This window comes from Ciconia boyciana, chromosome 1 (genome assembly GCF_034638445.1).
Source record: "Ciconia boyciana chromosome 1, ASM3463844v1, whole genome shotgun sequence".
Classification (NCBI taxonomy): domain Eukaryota; kingdom Metazoa; phylum Chordata; class Aves; order Ciconiiformes; family Ciconiidae; genus Ciconia; species Ciconia boyciana.
This window is the reverse complement of record NC_132934.1, coordinates 56,199,600-56,213,537: the sequence shown is the minus strand read 5'-3', so window position 1 is coordinate 56,213,537 and position 13,938 is coordinate 56,199,600. Positions and strand designations below refer to the sequence as shown.

The 13,938-nt window shown below is 42.2% G+C and overlaps 1 protein-coding gene across 6 annotated transcripts in view; it reads right to left on the bottom strand.

Moving 5' to 3' along the window:
* The window catches only part of TCF20 (transcription factor 20), a 134,358-nt gene that overhangs the window by 27,374 nt on the left and 93,046 nt on the right, over positions 1-13,938 (bottom strand). The window lies entirely within an intron of this gene.

Genomic DNA, 13,938 nt, shown 5'->3' with positions numbered 1-13,938 from the left:
CACCCTTTAATATTTTCCTAAACAGAAGGAAAGCTTAGGACACAGACAACAATTAGCTGGTTGAGATAAGACTTAAGTGTATCTATGCTATGATCAGTTGTGCAACCAGACCTCAGGAAGACATATGCAATCTATTTTTACCACTGGAAGCTCAGGTACTGACAAACAGTGCAGCTGCAGCACGCAGAGCCCTGGGTGGGCTTTGCCACTCACCACATTCTTTGTGTCTTGAGTAGGGTTAGTATTTTGCACTAAGTCCTACGCTGTTATGTCTACTCTTACCAAGAGTTCAGCAAGTCTGAAGACAACTTAAGTAAATCTATATGATTAAAGTCACACCCTGAGCACTGCTAGAATTTCTCAAAAGAAACTGCAGCTATTTTAGTCCTTTTAACTGAAGAGAAATAAATGCCTGCTTTAGGTTACTCTGGCTAGTAAATTAGGCCAGAGGAGGGGACGGAGCATCCAGTCCCTAGTGCTTCTAGATCATGGGATAATAATAAAGAAAAACCCTACCTTTTCATGTGTCTAGACAACTAGATGGTTGCACCTGACATCAGTAATAAATGCTGCAAAGCTATATACGTTTGAGAACCACCTTACACAAATTTAAAAATGTACCTTTTATTGACTAGTTTGTTTAGTATTGACTAAATTGTACCTTTATTTACTAGTTTGTGTAATTAGTAATATCATTCTGGGAAAACTTTCTATTTGAAGTCATGGTCTTGACCAGTCCACTCACTTCCAGACCATTTTAAGACATGAGTTTGTACTTGCACAACCTGCTGCCCCCTCCTATCTCTAGCTGGGGCATTTCTCTGTATCAGTACCAACACAGTCAAGACAGTCAGTACCAACTGACTGTCTTGTATCAGTACCTTGTATCAGTACCAAGAAGTCAACACAGTCAGTACCAATCAGTCAAGAAAGCCGGTCCAGCCAAAAAAATTAGCTTGATAAAAGGGTGGGGGGGGAATTAGCTGACAAGATCAGCTACCTGACTTGGTTCAGTCACAGAGCAGTAGTGCTGGCAGAAGTGGAGGTGTGGAGGAGAAGAATGGCTTCTAACAACCCTAACTTAGCCTAGATGAAGTTACCATCATATTTCATCTTCACAACAGACTCCTTAGGGGAGCAGAAGTGGTTTACAGAATCACAGAATCGTATAGGTTGGAAAAGACCTTTAAGATCATCGAGTCCAACCGTAAACCTAACGCTACCAAGACTACCACTACACCATGTCCCTAAGCACCTCATCCAAACGTCTTTTAAATACCTCCAACGATGGCAACTCAACCACTTCCCTGGGCAGCCTGTTCCAATGCTTGACAACCCTTTCGGTAAAGTAAAATTTCCTAATATCCAGTCTAAACCTCCCCTGGCACAACTTGAGGCCATTTCCTCTCGTCCTATCATTTGTTACTTGGGAGAAGAGACCAACATCCACCTCTCTACAACCTCCTTTCAGGTAGTTGTAGAGAGCCATAAGGTCTCCCCTCAGCCTCCTTTTTTCTCCAGGCTAAACAACCCCAGATCCCTCAGCCGCTCCTCAGAAGACTTGTGCTCTAGACCCTTCACCAGCTTCATTGCCCTTCTCTGGACACGCTCCAGCCCCTCAATGTCTCTCTTGTAGTGAGGGGCCCAAAACTGAACACAGTATTCAAGGTGCGGCCTCGCCAGTGCTGAGCACAGGGGCATGATCACTTCCCTAGTCCTGCTGGCCACACTGTTTCTCCTACAAGCCAGGATGCCATTGGCTTTCTTGGCCACCTGGGCACACTGCTGGCTCATATTCAGCCACCTGGCAACCAACACCCCCAGGTCCCTTTCTGCCAGGCAGCTTTCCAGCCACTCTTCCCCAAGCCTGTAGCATTGCATGGGGTTGCTGTGGCCCAAGTGCAGGACCTTGCACTTGGCCTTGTTGAACCTCATACAATTGGCCCCAGCCCATTGATCCAGCCTGTCCAGGTCCCTCTGTAGAGCCTTCCTTGCCTCAAGAAGATTGACACTCCTGCCCAGCTTGGTGTCAGCTGCAAACTTACTGAGGGTGCACTTGATCTCCTTGTCCAGATCACTGATAATGGTATTAAACAGAAGTGGCCCCAACACAGAGCCCTGGGAACACCACTTGTGACCGGCTGCCAACTGGAGTAAACTCCATTCACCACAACTCTTTGGGCCCGGCCATCCAGCCAGTTTTTTACCCAGCGAAGAGTACACCTGTCCAAGCCATGAGCAGCCAGTTTCTCCAGGAGAATGCTGGGGGAAACAGTGTCAAAGGCTTTACTGAAGTCTAGATAGACAACATCCCCAGCCTTTCCCTCATCCACTAGAGCAGGTCACCTTGTCATAGAAGGAGATCAGATTAGTCAAGCAGGACCTGCCTTTCATAAACCCATGCTGACTGGGCCTGATCCCTTGGTTGTCCCGTACGTGCCACACGATGGCACTCAGGATGATCTGCTCCATCAGCCTCCCCGGTACCGAGGTCAGGCTGACAGGCCTGTAGTTCCCTGGGTCCTCCTTCCGGCCCTTCTTGTAGATGGGTGTCACATTTGCAAACCTCCAGTCAACTGAGACCTCCCCAGTTAGCCAGGACTGCTGGTAAATGATGTGAAGGGGCTTGGTGAGCACTTCTGCCAGTTCCTTCAGTACTCTCGGGTGGATCCCATCTGGCCCCATAGACTTGTGTGCGTCTAAGTGGTGCAGCAGGTCACTAACCATTTCCCCCTGGATTATGGGGGCTCGATTCTGGTCCCTGTCCCTATCTTCCGACTCGGGGGGCTGGGTACCCGGAGAACAATTGGCCCTACTATTAAAGACTGAGGCAAAGAACACATTAAGTATCTCAGCCTTTTCCTCTTCCTTTGTCACTGTGGTCCCTCCCCCATCTACTAGGGGCTGGAGATTCTTCTTAGCTCTCCTTTTGCTGCTAATGTATTTTAAGAAGTATTTTTTGTTGTCTTTTACGACAGTAGCCAGATTGAGCTCTAACTCAGCTTTGGCCCTTCTAATTTTCTCCCTGCACAACCTTGCTACACCTTTGTAGTCCTCGACTTGCCTGCCCCTTCCTCCAAAGGTCGTAAACTCTCCTCTTTTTTCTGAGTTCTAGCCAAAGCTCTCTATTCAGCCAGGCTGGTCTTCTTCCCCGCTGGCTCATCTTTTGACACCTGGGGACAGCCTGCTCTTGTGCCTTTAGGACTTCCTCCTTAAAGAATGTCCAGCCTTCCTGGACTTCTCTGCCCTTTAGGGCTGCCTCCCAGGGGACTCTGTCAACCAGTCTCCTAAACAGGCCAAAGTCTGCCCTCTGGAAGTCCAAGGTGGCAGTTTTGCTGACCTCCCTAGCCGCTCCTCCACATCTCAAAAACTATCATTTCGTGATCACTCTGCCCAAGACCGCCTCCAACCATCACATCGCTCACAAGTCCTTCTCTGTTTGTGAACAAGAGGTCCAGTGGGGCACCTTCCCTAGTTGGCTCACTACCAGCTGTGTCAGGAAGTTATACTCCACACACTCCAGGAACCTCCAAGACTGTTTCCTCTCTGCTGTATTGTATTTCCAGCAGACATCCGGTAGGTTGAAGTCCCCCACAAGAACAAGGGCTAGCGATCGTGAGGCTTCTCCCAGCTGCTTATGGAATAGTTCATCCGTCTCCTCATCCTGGTTGGGTGGTCTGTAACAGACTCCCACCACAATATCTGCCTTGTTGGCCTTCCCCGATTCTTACCCATAGGCACTCCACCCTATCATCACCATCATTAAGCTCTAAACTATCCAGACACTCCCTAACGTACAGGGCTACCCCACTGCCTCTCCTATCCCTCCTGAAGAGTTTATAGCCATCCACCGCCACACTCCAGTTGTGCGAGTCATCCCACCATGCTTCCGTGATGGCAACCATATCATAGTTTTCCTGATGTACAACGGCTTCCAACTCCTCCTGCTTGTTGCGCCCATGCAGTGTGCATTGGTGTAGAGGCACTTCAGCTGGGCTGTCATCCATGTCTCCTTCATAGAGGAACACCCCTTATATACTTTGAGGTGTTTCACTGGCGTTTGCCTCTCGGCTCCTATTGCCTCAGTATCCCCTAGCTCAACTCTGTTCGACTTCAACTGTGCACCAGTGTACCCAGCACATCTCAGAGACACAGGCTGAGTGCCCTCGCTGGCACCCGTTCCCTCTAACCGTGGCATATCATCCCTCAAGGGACACTCTTCACTTTTGTACCTTTAACAGCAAAGGAGCCTTGACCTTTTGCTATATCCCTGCCTCCCTCTACCTTCATCTTATTCCACTTCCCCCAGCCCTTTCACTAATCTTTCCCCTAATTTACCCCACTGTGGCACAAAGCAATCAAGGATTGCTATCACAGTAAAAGTGAGAATTTCATCAAGTTCAGGAGGGGATTCTGAAAACAGAGTTTTAGTTGCAGCAAGGAGTGGGATAAGACTATGAAAACCAGCATTACTGTGAGAACAACTCGGAACTTCAAAGGGCCCTTTGAGGAAGACAATTATTTTTGATAACTCCCTACATGAGGGCTAATCCACAGCCAGCCTCTGTGCCCTATATCCAGGCTGTGCTGCTCTGGCCATTTGCTCCATTTCCCACTTCTATCTCCATTCCTGGCTCAATGCTGTAGCAGGAGTGAGCTGTTGAGGGCAACTAATGTCAGAATTCCCATCCCCATATTCCCCAAACAACTTCATACCCACATCTCCAGCTACATACCTTCTCCACATGGCTCAAGCCACTTATGCTCGCCCCTAGCTTTAGCAATACAAGACTGCTGTTAAATGCTAATTGCTTACTAATGAAAACTAATCATCATGCAATTAAACTTTAATCACTAAGCAGCTGGCTGAGATCCAATCCGTAACAATGAAGGTTCATTAATAACTTTTTTCCGAAGTGCTCTATCCATGAAGACTATCCTATACTTCACACAGAGTCCAGCTAAGTGTATGAAATTGTTTGAAAAATATCTCCTCTGCCAAGAAAGAAAGAAAAACTACCCAGAGCACAACAGTGTAAGAGTAGCATGGTTTAGATTAGCTGAAAAGGATGGTTTTAAGATTCAGGGAACTCAAACTCAGTTCCTAGCTTCTTCCATAACCTCAGGCAAAGTGTGCAGCACAGACAGAACCTCTTTTCTCCAATTCTTGTATCTGCAGAGTAACATTCTTCAAGGTAAAAGACTGAGTTTTCATTTCACTGTAGTTTCTAAAATTATTACATGAATACTCATCACACTTCAGTTTTATTTTTACTCCTCTTTCCAAATCTAGGGAAATTAACCTCTTTCAGAACATATTTCTCTAATTAAAAAAATATATATTGGGGTTATATAACTAGGTTTATAATGGGCAGATAGATGAAAATTTACTTTTGAAAAGAAAAAGTTTAAAAACTGCTCTCTGTGTTATATTTTAACAAAATCTTACACCACCATCAGTAAGTGTCTCAGTTTTGCCCGCACCATTCCTACCCCAGTCTGGCTACTGCACAAAGCACTATGCTTACATAGCTTTTTATGAACTTGGTTTGCAGCCTTTGAAGAGCTTTCCTTTATTATGAATGGTAGAACATTAGTATATTGAAGCATTATTTTTGCTTATTCAGTGATCAAAGGATTCAGGATAACTTTTATTTTAAAAATAAAATGGAGAAACTGTAAATCTTTGTTTAAAAAGTCTTACAAAAGATAGAATGTAATTCTGATAATCCATACAATATTATATAACAGAAAGTAATGAATTATTACCTCCAGAAATTAACCTCTTATCAAACTGAACAAGCAAAGAAAAATTAAGTAGTAGTAATTTTTTCAAAATCAGGGAAAATATTTTTAAACATTTTCATTTTTGCCTAGCTGTAATCAAATACAGGCCATTTTAAACACAGAGGTGTGGAGCAGAATAAACTTCTGAAGTTCTTGAATGTCCTTCAACACTTATTTGTTAGTAGCATTCTTCTAACGAAGTTAAGGGGATATAGCTCAAGTGACTACCATCTGGAATTGGACCAAGTTAAAAAAAGTTAGTTCAGTTTAAGTTAACAAAACAAAACACAAACAGCACAACAACCCTCCTCCCCACTTTTGGGGAATCTTAACAACCTTTTTGCCAGCACAGCTTAAAAAGATTCAAGCTAAAATGATACATAAATGGATTGTATTCATTCACTATTAAGAATTTAGCAAGAGTTTGGCATCTCTACAGTAACAGGCAACTTAAATCCTAAAAAAAGGATTGTGTGAGCTTGTGGATAGCAGACAAAAAGCTCTAAAGCTTTGTTTAGAAATCTCCTGCACAGAGAAGGCCCCATTCAAATTTGGAAGAGCTTCTTTGAAATTAAAGTTACTTAAATGTATTTTTAAATGAGAATTGTACATAGATTTCAAGGATCCCTGATGCTTTATAGAAAGGCCACAACTGTGGAATGAGCAAGCTCCTTTTTACATACAAGTTTCCAGTGCTCTTGGCTACAACTAATGTAAGTGGTTAAACATCCTATTCTTTCCCAACATTCTATTGTCAGTAGATCTATTTTCCGCTTTCCTCACTCCACATGCTAGACAAACAGTAAAATACAAAACCACATGCAAGAGCAGACATAATGCCCGTACTTTGGGATAAACTAATGGCAAAGGAGTCTGCTAATAAAGATGCACAGAAACTACTTCCCTGCCTACCCTTCATCTTCTCTCTGCCCCCATCCAAAAGGTCAATACTGGAGAAGTCTTTTCTCTTTTCCCAATATCACCTTTATGTTTGAGACCTCAACCAAACTGTACTTCCTGCCATCTACAATCCACGATCATCAATATGCTGCATCAGTTTTACCTGATTTCTACTCACAATAAAGCCAAGAAAAGCCAGTTTCATTTCACAGATGTAATTAATGGCTTCCAATCACCCAAGATACTGAAATATATGCATCAGAAATGTAGATGTGGATTCTGTCTGCTCACCTCTTCAGCGTTTGAGGCTTGTGATACCAATATACAGAGCTGCTATGAGCTGCAAAGTGCTGTAGCACTAGTCATTCACACTTCTAGGTCCCTCCCAGAGGAAGGCAATGAACTGAGATACAACAGGGGCTACTACCAGGTTCTCATCTCTGTGGTGGCACACTTTGACAGACCAGGAGCCATGACAGCACAGAGTGTTTCAGTAGCACAGCAGATGGCAATGCTTTTCTGAGAAAACCAAATCTGAAGTTCATTATTCAGCCTGTCTTTCAGAATTTCTTCTCCACCCAAAATTTCATGCTTCCTTATATTTCTAACACTGCGGAAGAGTATTAAAATGCTGCCATTTCCTGAGGAATGGAAATGAATGTTAAACTAATTGTACTAAGGACTATATTCAAGAAAGAAAAAGCACATTTCCATCTCAGACAACTAGGTGTTTGGACACAGTCCGTCAATGAAAACAAAGATACTCAACCACTTTAAGGGTAATTGTAGAAGGTGCCTCGAGATTCTGTGGCACTCCTTACTTGAGGGGTTAAAGCATACCAAAAGCTGTTGCCAGAGATAAAAATAAGCAGACAATGTTCTCAATACAACCTTTTTTCAACCACTGCTAACAGGCAGTTTTTAAATTCATTACTGGTTTCCCTTTCCCCACAGTGAAAAATTAACAAGCTCCAGTGTCACTTCTTCCTACTCTGGAAATTTCTCCCTACTATTACAAGTCTGGGTGTAAGAAACACAGGTTTTCCTTCCTGTGTTTGTCAGGCATGTGGTCTTTGAAGCAGCAGATTATTATTTCAGCTGAACCCTGACCTGATGCAGAACTTCACTTGAGGGGCTTTTTGGAGATGGAAAAAAAGAAGTCAGGTTCTGCACATTTTTCTTCTCTAAAAAGAAGGATAATGAATAAAAGGTCAGCATTCATCTCCCAACACTTAGAAACAGTAGCACTGTGGGCCTAAAACACTTTCAAGTGGTGGTGTCACCTGGGCACAATTTTGTGTTATGGCTAACTTGATCTAATGGTTATAATTACCAGTGGAAGGGCCCTCCCTGTCAGACACAGCAAACATGGTTCAGAGAGTAAGCGGATTCAGATGGCTGATCTGGCACAAAGATACCCCACTCCAAGCTAGTCTTCTGACGGATTAGCTAGCTAAAATTCAACCCACTGTGCAAATGCACAGTCAGTAGATCTAGCACAAGGGAAACAGTGGGAGCAAGCAGCTTGCAAAGAGGATAAAGTAGGATCACCTCTCTTGACAGCAACTCACTCCCAGCCTGGCTTAGGGATAACAAAGGACACCTGTGCCAAATGAGACATTCAGAATAAACTGACACCTTCAGACTCATGGCACTACACTACTCAGGTTTCTGGGGCTAGAAACTGTTTTGCTTTGTTTTGCCAGAGGTAGCTAACCTTCCACAATTTTCTTAGTTCATACTGATCCCCTAGCTTACGCATTTGATTAGCCACACAGTTAGGAACCTTTTAAAAGCAATTACTTACAGCATGTAGGAGCATTTTTGTTAGGCTTTGATTTCCCAAATCTGAGAATATAAATAGCTTAATTCCTAGTGATCCCTCTAGGCACCTTTCTTTACCCAATTTTCAGCTAGGGTCCAGAATGGTAGAGGTAAACAAAAGAAAATAGTTCTATGAAAGCAACAGAGTAAAAGTATTATAGATAGGCAATCCTTATTTCCACTACAATACAGATTTCCACAGACAAGATACTCTGGGAGATCAACTAGCAGGAGTCTTAAGTGGTCAAGGACAACTTTTCTGCGCAAAACCAGAAGTCGTTCTCTGTGAAATTGGATAGCATGTGTAAACCTACCTCCAGCCCTACAAACTAACAAAGGCACACTCAACATGAGCCAGAAGGCTGCCACTGCCCCACAGTAATGAAAAATTCAAATATCTAAGTATCAATTTGCAAAGAGACATGCATTTAGGTTCTGAACTTCTGTGAGCCCATATGTGGTTCTTAAGAACTTTCTCCAAAGTCAGTCTGACCTTCTGAACAGGCTTGTTAACAGTCCTAAAGCAGGTAGATTTCTCCTCTTCAGGTAACCAGCAGGCTTTGAAAGATAATCCATGGAGAGTCGGACAGACAAAATTCCAGATTGGTGACAGAAAGCCCAGAATGTCCTTCCATTATACTGCAGATGATGGGCAGATTTTACCCTTCACTGTTTGTTACTCTGAAGTTCTCCTGACTGAAACCCAAGATGATCCTTGATGTTGCTTTCAATAAGAAGCAACAAAGGAAGCAGGTTCCAAGGACTTATTTCCATGTATAAGGATTAAAAGATTTCTCGAGCTGGGAACGAAGCAGAGATTGATGAGAAAAGCATTAAATTCTTCAGACCTTTTAATAGAGATCTTTAAAGGGGGGATAAACAAGTTTTCCTTTCACAGAGCACTGTCAGCAGAAACAAGAGCGAGATTTACCTTCAGCAAGGTCAATTCTGACAGGAGTGGGGACACACACACAAAAAAAACCCCACCACCACAAAAAAACCCCCAGAAGTAATACCTGTGCTAGGCCAGAGCCTCTGCCTTGGGGAAAAAAAAAAAAAAAGTGTTTTATAAAAAAATTTCCAAGAAACAGCATACCACTTCCTAGTGAACAGCTTTTTAGAAAACAATAGTAGAACTATCTTCTTGGATTCTGCAACTCAACCTAACACAAAGAATGTTCTCTGCATTGTTCTTCTCTTCACTTACAGCTTCTTAAATTTAATACTGAGAATAAAGACCATAAATTATTTTGAATATTAAATCTGCTGACAACTACCGAAGTGACTTCATAATTTTGCCAGTTTCAAGGGTAACCAAGATTTCATCTTGCATGAAAATGAGTTTCTCATGAATAGGAAAACAATGAGAAGATAAACAAGGTAGGAAACTGTTTCCTTAAAGGTATTTATAGCAAACTGCACACAACTGTTAGTTTTCCAAATCTATAAATGCAAAGAAATGGTTGACATGACTGTAAGAAGAGAGACCAAAAAATTTCCACAGGAAGAATATGGGTATTTTTTGCAAACTTGTTGCAGGAAGACCTGCTGTAAGATTCCTAGAATCATAAGGCAAAGATCTTATGCCAAATCACTTATAATCTGCTCTACCTAGTCCAAAACATGGTCACCTTCAATATCTGAAAGAAAGCATTCTATAGGCAACAGGATCATCCAGCACTAGGGAGACAGCATTTTTATAGTTCAAGATTTCATTAGCCTTAAACCAAAAATGTCCAACTGCAAGAAGGCCAGTTAGCACCCTTACTATGGTTTAATAAGCAGTTTAAGAGAGAAAATCAGACTACTTGGCAGGTAGGTCCATCTGCTGGGTTATCTACTTTAAACCTCAAAATAAGGAGGATTAAGCCATTCTGCATGTGAAGCAGCCCAATTCATCTGATTAGCTATTCACATTCTCGGAACCAAGAAGCCCTCTAGAGCGGCCACAGCAAGAGAAACACCTTTTTGCCTTCAAGAAAGGCAGATTCTAGCACTTTGGAAACCAGCTAGATGGCTGCTTGGAAGTTAATACATCCACACCATTTTCAGTCTAGGGTGAAATCAAACTTTAAGGAAAGCTCAAAGCTCAGGAGAGTCACTTCACAGTTTGATAAACCTTTTTAAGATAATACCTTATCTCAAATTCTTCTAGAGCATCTGGTACAAGCCAATCTTTGAGCAACCTCACATACGTTCTAAGCCTTCCTTGAGATCGACTATGGGGCTGTTCTCAAAAAAACTGCAGTAAGACACACGCATTTATTCATAGAAGGAACAGAAAACTTAACACAGCAAGAAAAATGCTTCAAATTCCTTCCTGATTCTGGAAGGCAAACAAGAAACAGAGGTATTGGGGAGGGGGGGAATATATAATAAGCTTCCATGCCAGAGAAAAAAAAGAGGTGAGCTTGTGTGAGAAGAAGAAATGCGGGGTGGGTTGCTTATGCCACTACCTCTACATCATGGTTCAATGGTTTATGGCCTTTGACTAGAAGTTTAAGTTTCTTATTTCTATACTAGGATGCTGCATAAGCAACAACAATAGAGCCAGATCTCTAAAGAAAATATTTCAACTCAATGTTATGGATTTAGCTTAAACCTGGTGCGCATTTGCCCTTTGTGGGTATTACAAACAGTTTACATAGATTTTGAATTGTGGCAGTATTTCATTTGCACAGAATGCGTTACATACATGGATTATTCACTTCCAGGCTCATGACCCCTCATATGACATAAACTAATGTCTTTTCTTATCCTAGACCAAATTTAAGACCTAGATTCCTGTATGCTTGTGCACACATCTGTCTACTCTCTCCTGCTAGCAAGCAGCTACATGGTTTGCACATCTGCTTTTCCAAGACACTAACCCTGATGAACTGCATGTCAGAGGGAACAAAAAGAAAATGCACTTGCAAAGCAAGGAGGAGGTAAAGAAAGAGCATATACAACAAGCATAGGAAATCAGCTGTCTGAGCCAGAAGGCTATCCTCAGGCAGCAGGGCAACAGAGTCTAGTTCAACAGAACCTTTCCATTGCCTGAGGATGGCTTCTGGCACGTACATCTCTGAATACCCTGACTGCCATCTTCGTGTTGCACGTAACCCTCTCCTAACTGAAGGGGGGAGGATATACTGCTTCCAGAGAAGAATACAGCACTACAATTTGCTACAATAGTATAAAAAGGTTAAGGAAAAGATAATGCTAGGAGAAAACCTATTCTATTATTTGTGACAGAGGTAAAAGAGAAAGATGGATTACTCTTATGGATGTAATGCAGAAGAGCCCAGCATTCAGCTAGGACACCTGTTACTGTGTTTGTGTAAGACATAACGAAACAAAGCACACAAGAAAATGGTCCCTGCCTCTGAAAGTTCAGTTTTATACCTAGATTAAAAGCAGACCCAGACAGAACAGTGGAGAGCACTGAAAGGCTACATATTACTTCTCATACACAGAAAGTAAGCAGTATTTCTTACAGCCTTAAATAGGAATGATTAGGAAGAAATAATTTTAAAATCAAATTAGGAGATTGTGACAGAAAATCAGAACAAGATGGCAGACAATGGATTAAGGATGATGTAGGTTAAAAGCCATGTTTTGAAGTGAGAGTCTGAGAACTCACCATGAACTCAAGAACAATTTTTAAGTTTGTGGCAGAAGAACATGAACCTGGAGCAAAAAGGAAGCTCTACAAGACTCTGGAAAAAAGTGACCAGGTTACCAAAAGCTACCCAAAGGCATGGTATTCCAGGATAAAGGGAAGGAAAGCACAAGCAGAACTTCAGTGAAACCCTCACAAAAAGCTGGGAATAATGAACAACAGCCTCTGCAAAAAATAGTGGAAAGAAAGGAGGTAATCAAAAGAGGACACAGACAGGAAACAACGGTGGAACAACACTTCAAGAGTAGCACAGCTGATAGTGACAAATGTAGCTGACAGGGAAAGGAAAATTAAGTACTGGATCTGAACCTTAGCTACGAAGAGATCACCGTAAACACTCATTGCAATTGTAGTAGAGCACAATCGAAGCCACAGTGGAGGACAAGAGCTCCAGACAATGCACTCAAAGAATTTTCAGATGAAAAAAAGGGAAAGGAAATTAAGAGGTAGCTGCAAAGGCAAGAGAGGCATTTTGTACACCTTTTTTTTTAAAAAAGAAAAACAGTCATGTCTACAGGCACTATGAGGGAAAAGAAAAGCTAGGAGTTGAGCAAGTGATTAAAGGAAAGAGGTAGAGAGAAAGGACACAAGGTTCAAGGGAGATAAAGAGATGTTCATGTACGGTGCCATAAGGGCAGATGAAAGGGTTAAGAGGAGAAAAAAATAAATTCTATTTTTGACAAGGAGATGATCATAATGGTTGGAAGAAAGTGGTAAAGGGTAGGCCAAAGTGCATTCAGTCAGAAAGTCATCAAGACCCCATGCAGAGAAAGAACTAGACGTCAAACAACATGCAAAACCCATATAAAAATGTTGTGGATAATGGGCTACTATTTGTCAAGTCTGATTAGAGCCTATCAGCATAGCATGTTTCTGCTGGGCATACCCCCTTTGCAGGTACAGGAACACAAAAAGGATTGCTGGAGGACAAACTCAAGTGGTTTGAGAACTTGCAGGGAAGGCATTTGCTATTGGGAGAGCAAGGATCATAAATAAAAGACACACCCTGAAAACAGGAAAAAGGGAAAATTAGGCTGGAGTGATCCAATTTCAAAATACTGGTGAACTACAAGACACATGAAAGCATGGCCACATTGTGAGTAGAATCCAAACGGTGGTGGAGATCCCAAAAGAAACCTTGCAATTATCAGAGATAAGAAACTCAGCAGTTGCATCAGAACAAGCATGCTGGCACGGCTCGATGAAAACCAAATGAAATTAACTGACTTTGTTTAATGAGAGGCTAGAAACAAGAACGCAGGCCAAATCAAGTTAGGGCAAAGAAGCATGTAATTACTGTCAAAGCACAGTGAGTGAAAATGCAGAACAAGCCAGGAATCAAACCTGAAGAGAAAAGCTCATGGGGACGAAAGAAGCACACTGTATGTAACAATACAGAGCAAAGAGAAGATAAAAACTGGATCCCAACACTCTTTAGAAAAGGAAGAATCTGAAGGCAACAGAAAAAGTAGTCTAGTGCCTCTTCTATGGTCTGGCCCAGGACAGAAAGCATAATACAAAAGGTAACCATAAATAAAGGGATGCAGCATACTGATGATGGCAAAGCAAGCCGCATAACTGTGGTTTTAAAGTGTCAGCTTATGTCTCAAAAAAATCAAGAATAGCGAGTGTCTCCATCCACAACCAGGTGGTTGTGAATAAAGTTCTCCCTTTGTCCCTGCTTTAATTTTACATATTTCTTCTCACTCATTGTATACCCACACTTTGGAGAAAGTCAATTATCAGTATGATTTGTGGCATAA